We start from the raw sequence: 12,938 nt of genomic DNA on the forward strand, positions 1-12,938 counted from the left end.
GGAAGATTTTGCGTATCCCCAATTGAGTTATTGTCATTCTTCAAGCTCAGGCACAGGCACAGGCAGATTGTAATGAATTAGACAACAAAATCAGAACAAAATTGATTGCATTCCATCCAATAGTGAATTCTCAAATCATTGCCCAACCCGCTTCATCATTACACATATTATTGTAAAATTTAGCCTAATAAAAGCTCTTAATTAAAATAATTAAGATGCTAAGTACATGAAATGGGGACATCACATAACATAATGTAATTGCAAATACAAATCTTCTTAGAAATGGTGAAACCAGAAACCCATGTAGTTAGTTATAGTTAGATTCAGAAAGTTTAAACAAGAAGCCAACAGGGACATTTTGACAAACACCAAGTTTCAGTTCCCTTATGTGAATCCAAAACCAAAAGTATTTTCAAAAGGGAAACTCCGTTACAGTGGACTGGAGCCTACCAACCCATACCTCGTCAGATCCGTTCTTTGGGTCCCTAATTTATAAAAAAAAAATTTCCAACGCTTCAATTCAGCCTCTCTCTCTATCTCTCTCTCACAGTCTCAACTGACAACAAAATTTTACAGAATATCCAGAGAGAGAAGCAAAAACAAATTTTTGTTTCTTTAGAAAGCTAAACAAAATTAAAAAAGAAAGTGTTTTTGTATAGACAAAGGAAGCAGGGTCTTTACTCTGAAGCGTGTGTTTTTTGTTTGGAAAACAAATATCATTGTGCGGTGTTTGTGTGTGGGTTTTGAAGGTTGAGATTTTTTTTCCACTGAAGGTAAGCTATTTAGCCATTGATAAAATTTCATTCCCTAAAAATCTTCGAGTCTTTTGTCTAGTTTTTTTCGGAACTCAAGTCCCTATCAAATCTCTATCGTCAGTCTAATGCTAAACTCTGTTAACTTCAAACTCTACATTTGGACTATCATTTTTAACATGTTTATCAATCTTGATTGAACACCTCGTGGTTTTAAGCTCACAGTAGATACCCTTTTCACTCTTTACAGTGTTTTTTCTTTTTTCTTTTGGTGATTATTATAAAACAATTATTGTTTTGCAGTTCGGTGCACTGTTTGCAAATGACACTCAAAGATTGGCTGAGTCAAAATTTAAAAAAATTTCGGGTTTATCATGGATAAAGCAACTGGGTGATTAATTTGGGGGCAAACATGAATCTATGATACCATTTTCAAGCTTTAAAGCCGAGTAAGTTCTCAGATCTGAATTACCGTTGAAAATTTATAATTTTTTTTCTATTTATTCAGAAGTGGGTCTCTCATTTTAAGCTTTCTTTATATTTGAAATAGCTTGTTTAGATCTATAATGGTCTTTCTTCAAGTTCAGTGATGAGGTTATTGAGTTTCTTTTCAAATTTTGGCAACGGGTCTCGTTGTCTTTTTCTACTTTTCATCTATGTATTTATCTGAATCTGGTTACATGGATCTTTGAAGCTTAATAGCTGAAAAATGTTGTCTGTATCGTTATATATTTATCACCATTTTAGGTACCAAGTTACCATTATGAATGTTGTGAAACTTCTCTACAATTCTGAATCTGTATTGTTTCCAAAAGGTCGTTTTGTTTTCTTTCCTTTCTTAAAATTTTTAGCTTCGTTGTACTCAAGTTTAAGAATCTGTTTAAATGTTATGAATATTTGTTAATTTTGATGCTGTTCAGCTTTTCTCCCTGTGGCTTACAGTTATTTTTTTTGGTTAATTTATGAATGATGATGCTTTCCTCCATTATCATTGTGAATTCTTGACTAGGATGAAATGCTTGATTGATAACTGTTGAAATGATAATGATGGATAAAGATTTATTAATACCAATTTTTTTCTTGTATTTCTGTTCCTTTCAAGGGAGATTTGTTGCTTACTAAAGCTATATTATCCATTTCAGTATGGTTCTTATCTTCTAGAAGGCGTGCATGGGGTTTAATATCTTTCGGAGGCGGGAAATTTCATAAGTATGGATATAGGAGAAGATAGCTAGGTTGGGTCACTGCCCATCACAACTTCAAGGAATATGTCATCATCATCTTCAGCGTTCTTTTCAGCAAATCAGTCTCCCTTTTCTCTCCAAGATCACCACAGTGTCAACTATCAGAATCAACACGTTCCGATGCTCAATGTGATAGCAGACTTTTAAGTGCTGATCCTTTTAGTTCCAGTTCAGGCATTCCAGATCTAGAATCTCTAGCAATGTCAGATTTAACTTGTCAGAATTTCAGGCCCCTGCTGCTGCTGCTTAAATGATTTCCAGAACTTTGATCGTGTATCTACCTCAACCGGCATCTAACAGCAATTTTTCTAGTTATGGCATTACCCAAGATTATGATTATTCTGCGCTAAGAGAGAAACATAGAAAGCATGGGAGAAGCTACGGAATGTCCTCTAATCCAGTGTCAGTGTCACTTAACTGTACAGACTGAGAAGTTGTGTGTCTTCATAGGGTGCATGGTCGCAAGCCCTCCTTACTGAGGTTTGCTAATTGGCTCCTTGCAGAATTGGAGATTCAAGGGATTAGTTGCTTTGTATCTGATAGAGCACGATGTAGAAATTCTCGTAAACATGGAATTGTTGAGAGAGCAATGGATGTTTCTCTTTTGGGGTTGTGATCCTCACAAGAAAGTCTTTTAAAAATCCTATAGCATTGAGGAGCTTCGTTTCTTTTCCAGCAAGAAGAATTTGGTTCCGATATTCTTTGATTTAAGTCCAGGTGATTGCCTTGTCAGGGATATAGTTGAGAAGAGGGGAGAACTGTGGAAAAACATGGGGGTGAGATATGGGTTCTCTATGGAGGATTGGAGAAGGAATGGAGGGAAGCTGTTATGGCCTCTCTCGGGTTGACGAATGGAAATTGGAAGCTCAGGAAGGTAATTGGAGAGATTGCATATTGAGGGCTGTCACACTATGTGCTACAAAGTTGGAAGGAGAAGTGTTGTTGACGGTTGACCAAATGGAGAGAAAAGGTGGATAAGAGGAGTTTCCTTTCCCTCGAAATGAGAATTTTATTGGCAGGAAGAAAGATTATCAGAGTTAGAATTTATACTTTTTGGTGATGTTAGTGGAGACACAGAAGAGATTATTTGAGCTAAGGCTAGACCCAAGAGAAAGAATTTATGATTGGTGGAGTAAGAACAGTTCACTGGAGGAAAGACGCAGGGAACGGCAAAGGGAGAGTGGCAGCAAGAAAGGTAAAGAACCAGTGGTATGGAAGGAGTCAGAAAAGGGATTGAGATGCAAAGCACTGACGTCCTGAAAAACCAAGGGCTAAAAGTGGTGGACGATATTCAAGGAGAAAAAGATCATCAAAGATGTGTATGGAAGGGTATTGCTGTGTAACAGGAGACTCGGGATTGGCAAGACTGAGCTTCTTCTGGAATTTGCCTATAGATTTCAGCAAAGATACAAGATGGTCTTGGATGGAGGCGAAAGCAGGTATATAAGAGAGAATTATCTGATCTCTGGTCATTTCTAGAAGTTGATGTTGGGGTTGACAGTTGCTCAGAGAAACAAGAATAAAAAGCTTCGAAGAGCAGGAAGAGGCTGCCATTTCTAGAGTTCGCAAAGAACTCATGAAACATACCCTTTTAGTAATCATCGATAACTTAGAGAGTGAAAAGGATTGGTGGGATCACAAACTTATAATGGATCTGTTTTTGTTAAAAGCTGGATTAGATATGGAAGATAATTAAGAAACCAATACACTAATGGTAGAACCATCATAGATCAATTTGATAGGGATTAAAAATTACTTCCATTGAGTTCAATTGTCCGGGTTTTATTTGGGCCTACTTTAAACTTGACCCAATTATTTATTGGAGCCCAACTTAATTTTATACACAGTAAGTATAAACTAAAGCATGCATAATCGGTAGGGATAGAGTGATTATTACTTGATATAATCACTATTATTCCTCTTGGCATGCCACATATCCCTCTCCCTTTTTTCACTTCAAATTGGAAATTGGTATATAAATGGTTTTTATTAAATATCAAATAAATACCCATATAAGCTGTCTAATTTTAAGCATTAATGTGCAAATCAATGACTATATTCAATAGCATTAAAAATAAAATATAATGGCCATTCGAATTTGCCAGTTGTTGTTGTACTAAAACTTTAAAGTCAACCATGTCAAAATTGTTTGACACCTATATTTCTATTTATATTACATTTTGGTTCCTCACTAGTCACTAGCAATAGGTCAATTAAAAGTGTTCATATTTCAATGCATTGGTCTTTGCAGCCATAGCCATAGACGTTTAAAATACTGTTTCAGCTTAATGCTAACCTTTACAACACGACAAACTTGAATACTTAAAAGATGTTAGGTATATGAATATGATGGGGTGTCAAAACTCCTAAAAGTATACATAACTTTATATTTTAACAGACAGGTACCACCCATATTATCATATTCATAATTGGGTTGCATAAATTTCTTTTATCCGGACTCCGTAGTTGTTGCTTTTGAGGTGATTGTGTTCACACAAAGAACCTAATGGATTTTAAAATAAGATTAATTTACCATAACAACATGCTAATCATAAGGTTTTATTGAATTGAATAATTCTCCAAAGAGATAAGGCCAATGTTTTGCTATTACCAATACAATGTTCAAAGCATACTACCACCATGTTCAACTTTCTTTTTATATTTTGAAACTCCAGCTTGGCATTAACCCAAACACCTTCAAAACTTTCCCACAAAGCGCTTTTCCTAAAAGTGCTTATTTATTACGAATAATACTACAGACACTGAATTTTTACATCGAATTTATGTACCAAAGGACTTGACATCCAGTAAGACGCAGTCACGTTGGAGAAAAAATACGTTTTTTGTGAATGAACAATTGTCCAATAATTATGAATGTCTGTTCATATTTGATGGACGAAACAGGCGTCTATAAAAATATCAGTGGACTCCCATTTATTATATGGATAGGTGTCTATTTACTATGGATGGGCGTCCATATAAGATGGATGCTTGTCTAGAAAATTTTAAAAACAAAACAATGGACGCTCGTCCATCTTATATGGACGGCCATCCATATACATTGGGTAATTGATGGATGGGCATCCATCTTATATGAAAGTTCGTCTATATACAATAAATGAAATGTCTATTAGCCAATGTATATGCAATACCAATTAATAATTCCATTTTATTTGTCCTCTTGCTCAATTCAATGCAATTTCTATTTTTATATTACACTGTTACCATGGCTCCATGCTCATCTTGAAATACTCTTTATTAACTAGAGACCATATTAGAGATCAATAAAAGCCTGTTGTTATTATTATTATTATTATTATTGAAAATGAACACCTTTTAGTATCTGTACAAGGCAAATAAAAATTTTTATTTATCAATGGACCGTCGTCTATTTTAAATAGACGCTAATTCATATCATATGAACGGATGTCTATTATTATACTTTTAAAAATGTATGGATGGGCTTCCATTTGAGGTAGACGTCTGTCTATAAGAAATGAACAAGAGTTTATTATTATTTTCATACGAGATTGATGGACGAGAGTCTATTTAAAATGAACAATCATCCAACAATCATAGGCGTTCGCTATATTTGATGGGCAATCGATCATTCATAAAAGATATGTGTTGTCTCGATGTGATCACGTCTGATTGAATATCGCGTTCATCAATATAGGATACGTTTGATTTATTATTTTGGATAGGATTTTGGAAATAATATTGAGTAGTTGGATAGGAGAGTATTACGAGGTAAAATTTAAAAATTTATGAAAAAGCCCATAGGTTTGCTAATTCAATTAAACACCCTAATGTATAAAATGACAAAAACACCCCCACCACCTGCAATGTCAGATTCCGACTACCATCGCCAGAATCTAGTCGAAAAATAGCGTTACGACACAGACCGGTCGAATCTGTGTTGTAACGCATCGTTATGGCATTTTCTGGCAAGATCCACCACCGATCTAGCCGGAAAAGGCCAGATCCACGGCCTGCTGTGGCCGCGACTGTCGAAAAAGGCTAAAACGATGATCAAATCTGTGGTGGATCTGGCCGAAAAAGGCCAAATCAGTGAACTTTCGGCCATTTATGGTCGGCAGGTAAGCTGTTGTATAGATTTTGGCTATCATCGATGGTGGTTGCTGAAATCTGGTAAGTATGAGTCGTGAGGATGTTTTTGCTAATTTTTAAACTTTTTTTCAAATGGTATTTAATAAAATTAATAATTTTATGGGATCTAAAAATAATTAAAATAATAAAATAATATTTTAAAAATAATATACCAAATATTATTTGAGGAATAGGATTAGGAATATAAACATAAATAAGCCATGCTCATAGATATTCAGTGTAAATTATTGGTATCCGTAGCCTTAATCATTTATTACTGGGCAAATAATGAGGGTAATTAAGCCAACTAATGTCGTTCTTTAAACAGTTTCCTGATAATGGGCCTAATTATGAGCAGTGAAGACCGTGCAATTGCGCCGCCTGGAGCTCACAACTTTCCAGATAATGTTCTCTGCAGTGCTGTCACAACTCACAACAACTTAATATTACATTTTGAAATACTGAAATGCAAATTTAAAATAGTAACATTGTTGAAAAGTTTATAAATGGGGTTTGTTTGTAACCCGACATGCATCCTAATCTCATGAAATTGAAGATTTCTGACAACATTTACTCCATTAATGCCTGTTTGAGTTGGTCCATGTTGCTCAGAAGTAGACAAATTTCAATCAATTTTGGAGTTGATTGATCAAACTTATGATGCTGACAAATTTCTTCCTCCTACGGCGTTTTGGTTTGGCCCACCATCACTTGAGTTGTGTCAACATACCAAACAAATTAAATTAATTCTTGAGCTATTATATATATATATATGTTAAGAAAATAAACCCATATGAATTTTTGTCTTTTGAGCACCTTCCAAACTTCGTAATTTTCTTTTATGCTTTACACACTTGTACTCTTAATTTCTAAGTTAAGGGGACAATTTTTGGGGTTGTTCAAACTTCAAACCTGATACAGAAGGGTTTTCATTTATCTTTACAAGATTGCTTATTACTATTGAAAAATAAGAAACTCTCTAATAAAGGGTCATAAACTCTATTGCATACTTCAAACTTCAAATACACTACAGACTCTCTCTTGTAATGGAACTAATTGATTGCATGAAAAACCGAGAGGAGTGTGATAGATGAGAGCCGTAAAAATAATTTGCTGTTGTTGGGGCATCACATGACAGCATGTGCTAAGGAAGTAGTACCAAAAGAGTGTTTTGGACTGATGTTGAAAGGGGCCAATCCAAAATATCATTCAAGTCAACTTCACAGAAGCTTGGTTGTTACTTGTTATAAACCAATGATTTGGGGAAGAAAAAAGAAATACATATTTATATCAGCTGCTGACCAGTTTAAACGGGAATAATCAGAAAGGAGAATGTATGGAAATGGCAATTAAGAGAAGCCAGCTAGCCCTTGTTCATTGGCTTTTGGTCAGTCAAATACATAATGGAAAGTAGCTTCCATATTTGATGCATAAGAAATCAGATACTAATTCAGTAAGATTTTGCGTTCCCAATTGAGTTATTGTCATTCTTCAAGCTCAGGCACAGGCACAGGCAGTTGTAATGAATTAGACAACAAAATCAGAACAAAATTGATTGCATCCATCCAATAGTGAATTCTCAAATCATTGCCCAAACCCGCTTCATCATTACACATATTATGTAAAATTTAGCCTAATAAAAGCTCTTAATTAACATAATTAAGATGCTAAGTACATGAAAGTGGTGACATCCATAACATAATGTACTTGCAAATACAAATCTTCTAGAAATGGTGAACACAGAAACCCATGTAGTTGTTATAGTAGATTCAGAAAAGTTTAAAACAAGAAGCCAACAGGGACATTTTGACAAACACCAAGTTTCAGTTCCCTTATGTGAATCCAAAACCAAAAGTATTTTCAAAAGGGAAAATCAGTTACAGTGGACTGAGCTACCAAACCATACCTCGTCAGATCGTGTCTTTGGGTCCCATAATTTATATAAAAAAAAAATTTCCAACGCTTCAATTCAGCCTCTCTCTCTCTATCTCTCTCTCACAGTCTCACTGACATAAAAATTTTACAGAAATCCAGAGAGAGAGCAAAAAAAACAATTTGTTTCTTTTAGAAAGCTAAACAAAATTAAAAAAGAAAGTGTTTTTGTATAGACAAAGGAAGCAAGGTCTTTACTCTGAAGCGTGTGTTTTTGTTTTTGGAAAACAAAATATAGCTTGTGCGGTGTTTGTGGTTGTGGGTTTTGAAGGTTGAGATTTTTTTTCCACTGAAAAGGTAAGCTATTATAGCATTGATAAAATTCATTTTCCATAAAAATCTTCGAGTCTTTTGTCTAGTCTTTTTTCGGAACTCAAGTCCCTATCAAATCTCTATCGTCAGTCTAATGCTAAAACTCTGTTAACTTCAAACTCTACATTGGATATCATTTTTAACATGTTATCAATCTTGATTGAACACTCGTGAGTTTTAAGCTCACTGTAGATACCCTTTTCACTCTTTTACAAGTGTTTTTTCTTTTTTCTTTGGTGATTATTATAAATCAATTATGTGTTTGCAGTTCGGTGCACTGGTTGCAAATGACACTCAAAAGATTTGGCTGAGTCAAAAATTAAAAAAATTTCGGGTTTATCAATGGATTAAAGCAACTGGGTTGATTAATTTGGGGGCAAACATGAATTATGATACCATTTTAAGCTTAAAGCCGAGTAAGTTCTCAGATCTGAATTACCGTTGAAAATTTATAATTTTTTTTATTTATATTCAGAAGTGGGTCTCTCATTTAAAGCTTTCTTATTTGAAATAGCTTGTTTAGATCTATAATGGTCTTTCTTCAAGCTTCAGTGATGATGGTTATTGAGTTTCTTTTCAAATTTTGGCAAAGGGTCTCGTTGTCTTTTTTACCCTTTTCATCTAGTATTTTATCTGAATCTGGTTACATGGATCTTTGAAGCTAATAGCTGAAAAATGTTGTCTGTATCGTTATATATTATCCCCATTTTAGGTACCAAGTTACAATTATGAATGTTTGTGAAACTTTCTACAATTTCTGAATCTGTATTGTCCCAAAGGTCGTTTTGTTTTCTTTCCTTTCTTAAAATTTTTAGCTTCGTTGTACTCAAGTTTAAGAATCTGTTTTAAATGTTATGAATATTTTGTAATTTGATGCTGTTCAGCTTTTCTCCCTGTGGCTTACAGTTATTTTTTGGGTTAATTTATGAATGATGATGCTTTCTCCATTATCATTGTGAATTCTTGACTAGGATGACAATGCTTGATTGATTAACTGTTGAAATGATAATGATGGATAAAGAATTTATTAATACCAATTTTTTCTTGTATTTCTGTTCCTTTCAAGGGGATTTGTTGCTTACTAAAGCTATATATCCATTTCAGTATGGCTTCTTATCTTCTAGAAGGCGTGCATGGGGTTAATATCTTTCGGAGGCGGGAAATTTCATAAGTATGGATAAGGAGAAGATAGCTCAGGTTTGGGTCCTGCCATCACAACTTCAAGGAATATGTCATCATCATCTTCAGCGTTCTTTCAGCAAATCAGTCTCCCTTTTCTCTCCAAGTCACCAACGTGTCAACTATCAGAATCAACACGTTCCGAGCTCAATGGATAGCGACTTTTAAGTGTGACCTTTAGTTCCAGTCAGGCATTCCAGATCTAGAATCTCTAGCAAATGTCAGATTAACTTGTCAGATATTTCAGCGGCCCCTGTGCATGTGCTTTAAATGATTTCCAGAACTTTGATCGTGTATCTACCTCAACCGGCACTCTAACAGCAATTTTTCTAGTTATGGCATTACCCAAGATTATGATTATTTGCGCTAAGAAGAGAAAACATAGAAAGAATGGGAAGCTACGAATGTCCTATAATCCAGTGTCAGTGTCACTTAACTGTAACAGACTGAGAAGTTGTGATGTCTTCTAGGCGTGCATGGTCGCAAGCCCTCCTTACTGAGGTTTGCTAATTGGCTCCTTGCAGAATTGGAGATAAGGGATTGTTGCTTTGTATTGATAGAGCACGATGTAGAAATTCTCGTAAACCTGGAATTGTTGAGAGAGCAATGGATGTTCTTCTTTTGGGGTTGTGATCCTCACAAGAAAGTCTTTTAAAAATCCATATAGCATGAGGAGTTCGTTTCTTTCCAGCAAGAAGAATTTTGGTCGGATATCTTTGATTTAAGTCCAGGTGATTGCCTTGTCAGGGATATAGTTGAGAAGAGGGGAGAACTGTGGAAAAACATGGGGGGTGATATGGGTTCTCTATGGAGGATTGGAGAAGGAATGGAGGGAAGCTGTTAATGGCCTCTCTCGGGTTGACAATGGAAATTGGAAGCTCAGGAAGGTAATTGGAGAGATTGCATATTGAGGGCTGGCACACTTGGCTACAAAGTTAGGAGGAGAAGTGTTGGGAGCGGTGACCAAATGGAGAGAAAGTGGATAAAGAGGAGTTTCCTTTCCCGAAATGAGATTTTAGTGGCAGGAAGAAAGAATTACAGAGTTAGAATTTATACTTTTGGTGATGTTAGTGGAGACACAGAAAGAGATTATTTTGAGCTTAAGGCTGACCCAAGGAAAGAATTTATGATTGGTGGAGTGAACAGAGTCACTGGGGAAAGACGCAGGGAACGGCAAAGGGAGAGTGGCAGCAAGAAAGGTAAAGAACCAGTGGTATGGAAGGAGTCAGAAAAGGAGATTGAGATGCAAAGCACTGACGTTCCTGAAAAACCAAGGGCTAAAAGTGGTGGACGATATTCAAGGAGAAAAAGATCATCAAAGATTGTGTATGGAAAGGGTATTGCTTGTGTAACAGGAGACTCTGGGATTGGCAAGACTGAGCTTCTTCGGAATTTGCCTATAGATTTCAGCAAAGATACAAGTGGTCTTGTGGATAGGAGGCGAAAGCAGGGATATATAAGAGAGAATTATCTAATCTCTGGTATTTCTAGAAGTTGAGTTGGGGTTGACAGTTGCTCAGAGAAAACCAGAATAAAAAGCTTCGAAGAGCAGGAAGAGGCTGCCATTTCTAGAGTTCGCAAAGAACTCATGAGAAACATACCCTTTTTGTAATCATCGATAACTTAGAGAGTGAAAAGGATTGGGTGGATCACAAACTTATAATGGATCTGTTCTCGTTTGGTGGAGAGACCCACATATAATATCCACGGCCTTTCTCGCGTGATGAATTTGGAACCTTTAAAAACTTCACTTGTCTGGGGTGGAAGCAATGACTTTAATGCAGGGAGGTGTCAAGGACTCACCTATGACAGAAGTTGATGCCCTCAGGGTAATTGAGGAGAAAGTTGGAAGGCTAACCATGGGCCTAGCGATTGGGTGCAATTTGTCTGAGCTACCCATTAATCCAAGCAGCTCTTGGTACCATAACAGAGCAGCCTTGAGGGACCTATCATGGAGTGGTAGAGAAGCTACATTCGTTGAGGAGAAATACTTTCCTACTAAAACTCTTGAGGTGTGTTTCTCAATTTTGATCATGCTGATGGGCCAAGGAGCTTGGCAACCAGAATGGTCCTAGCAAGTGGGTGGTTTGCACCAACTGCAATCCGGTATCCCTATTGTTCCTCGTGCTCACAAAGTACTGAGAAGTATAAGGGAACCCGAATTTGGAAACAGTTATTATGTTCCTTGAGTGGGACTAACTTCCTCATATACCAAGAGACAGAAGCTGAAGCATCTTCTATGTTGTGAGATTCAAATATGCAAGAAGTAGTACCAGGCAAGGTTACATCCATTCAATGGATTGTCAAGCTTTATGCTCGCAAGAGAGCAGTTACTGGAGTTGCTCATGCAGTGGTTCAAATCTGTCATCAGTCGTGGTTCTATATTCCATCATTCGCCTCATATATGGGCAGCAGTTGTCTTGGCATTCGGATTCGGAACTGAAAAAAAGCTGTTGAGCTCAAGGTGTCAGAGTGTGTATACTTGGTAAAAGAATTGGTTTTGCCTCTTGCTATCAGGACATCATCACATTATCTCGGTGCACCGCTGCTTTGGAACTCCTACGTCTATGCACAAATGCCTTGGAGGCGGCAGATCACGAATTTGTTACCCCGGTTGAGAAGTTGATAGACAATCACTTTGTTGGAGGCCAGTCAAGACTAATGCACAGTTAAATCCATCTTCATGGCAAGAGTTGGCACTATCAAGGCAACAGTGCTTGAAACTAGGGCGGAGCTAATGGTAAGAGGAGGGCAATTTGACATAGGAGTGGCATAATTAGGAAGGCAGTTTTTATTAGAACTTCAATAGTGGTGAGATCATCCAGACACAGTGCTGCTCGAGAAACTTAAGCAAACTCACCAGGCTTCTTGCAAATGTTCAATTCATACTACTTCACCATAGATTTTATTTTATGTAAGATAATTTACATTAGAATTATACAGAGTTACAAATAAAGCTGATGTAAACAATTCAATTTTAGAGCAATTCTCATACCATTTTATCTCTGAATGAATGTCCTTCGATTTAACATGCTTCTTTTAGCTTCATTACACATTAATTGTCAAAATAAGATGAAACCCCCAACTTCTGAAGCTTGTCTTGTCTTGGACCCTTGGTCTGAGACCAAGACAATCAAAATAAGAAAATAAATTTTAAAAAGCAAACATTGCCCTCACGCAGGATCGAACTACGGACCTTCAGTTACAAGACTGACGCTCTACCACTGAGCTATAAGGGCTCCTTTGACTTCAGATATAGCTTAAAATAATTTTTCTACTCACTTTTACAACCGTTTACATTCTACATTTCGTATTTATATATAAGGAATAAATTGGAAATGGCCCAAATGGATGTCAAGAAAAAGGCCTAGGGGTGAGCACAGGTAGCGGTAGAACCGGAACCTGTGGT

At 36.4% G+C, this 12,938-nt stretch overlaps 2 pseudogenes; one reads left to right on the forward strand and one right to left on the reverse strand.

The window, feature by feature from the left end:
• The window catches only part of LOC116117609, a 32,136-nt pseudogene that overhangs the window by 14,226 nt on the left and 4,972 nt on the right, over positions 1–12,938 (reverse strand).
• LOC116117640 lies at positions 2,021–12,447 on the forward strand (annotated as a pseudogene).

The sequence above is a fragment of the Pistacia vera genome, unplaced genomic scaffold (genome assembly GCF_008641045.1).
Source record: "Pistacia vera cultivar Batoury unplaced genomic scaffold, PisVer_v2 Contig82, whole genome shotgun sequence".
NCBI classification, from domain to species: domain Eukaryota; kingdom Viridiplantae; phylum Streptophyta; class Magnoliopsida; order Sapindales; family Anacardiaceae; genus Pistacia; species Pistacia vera.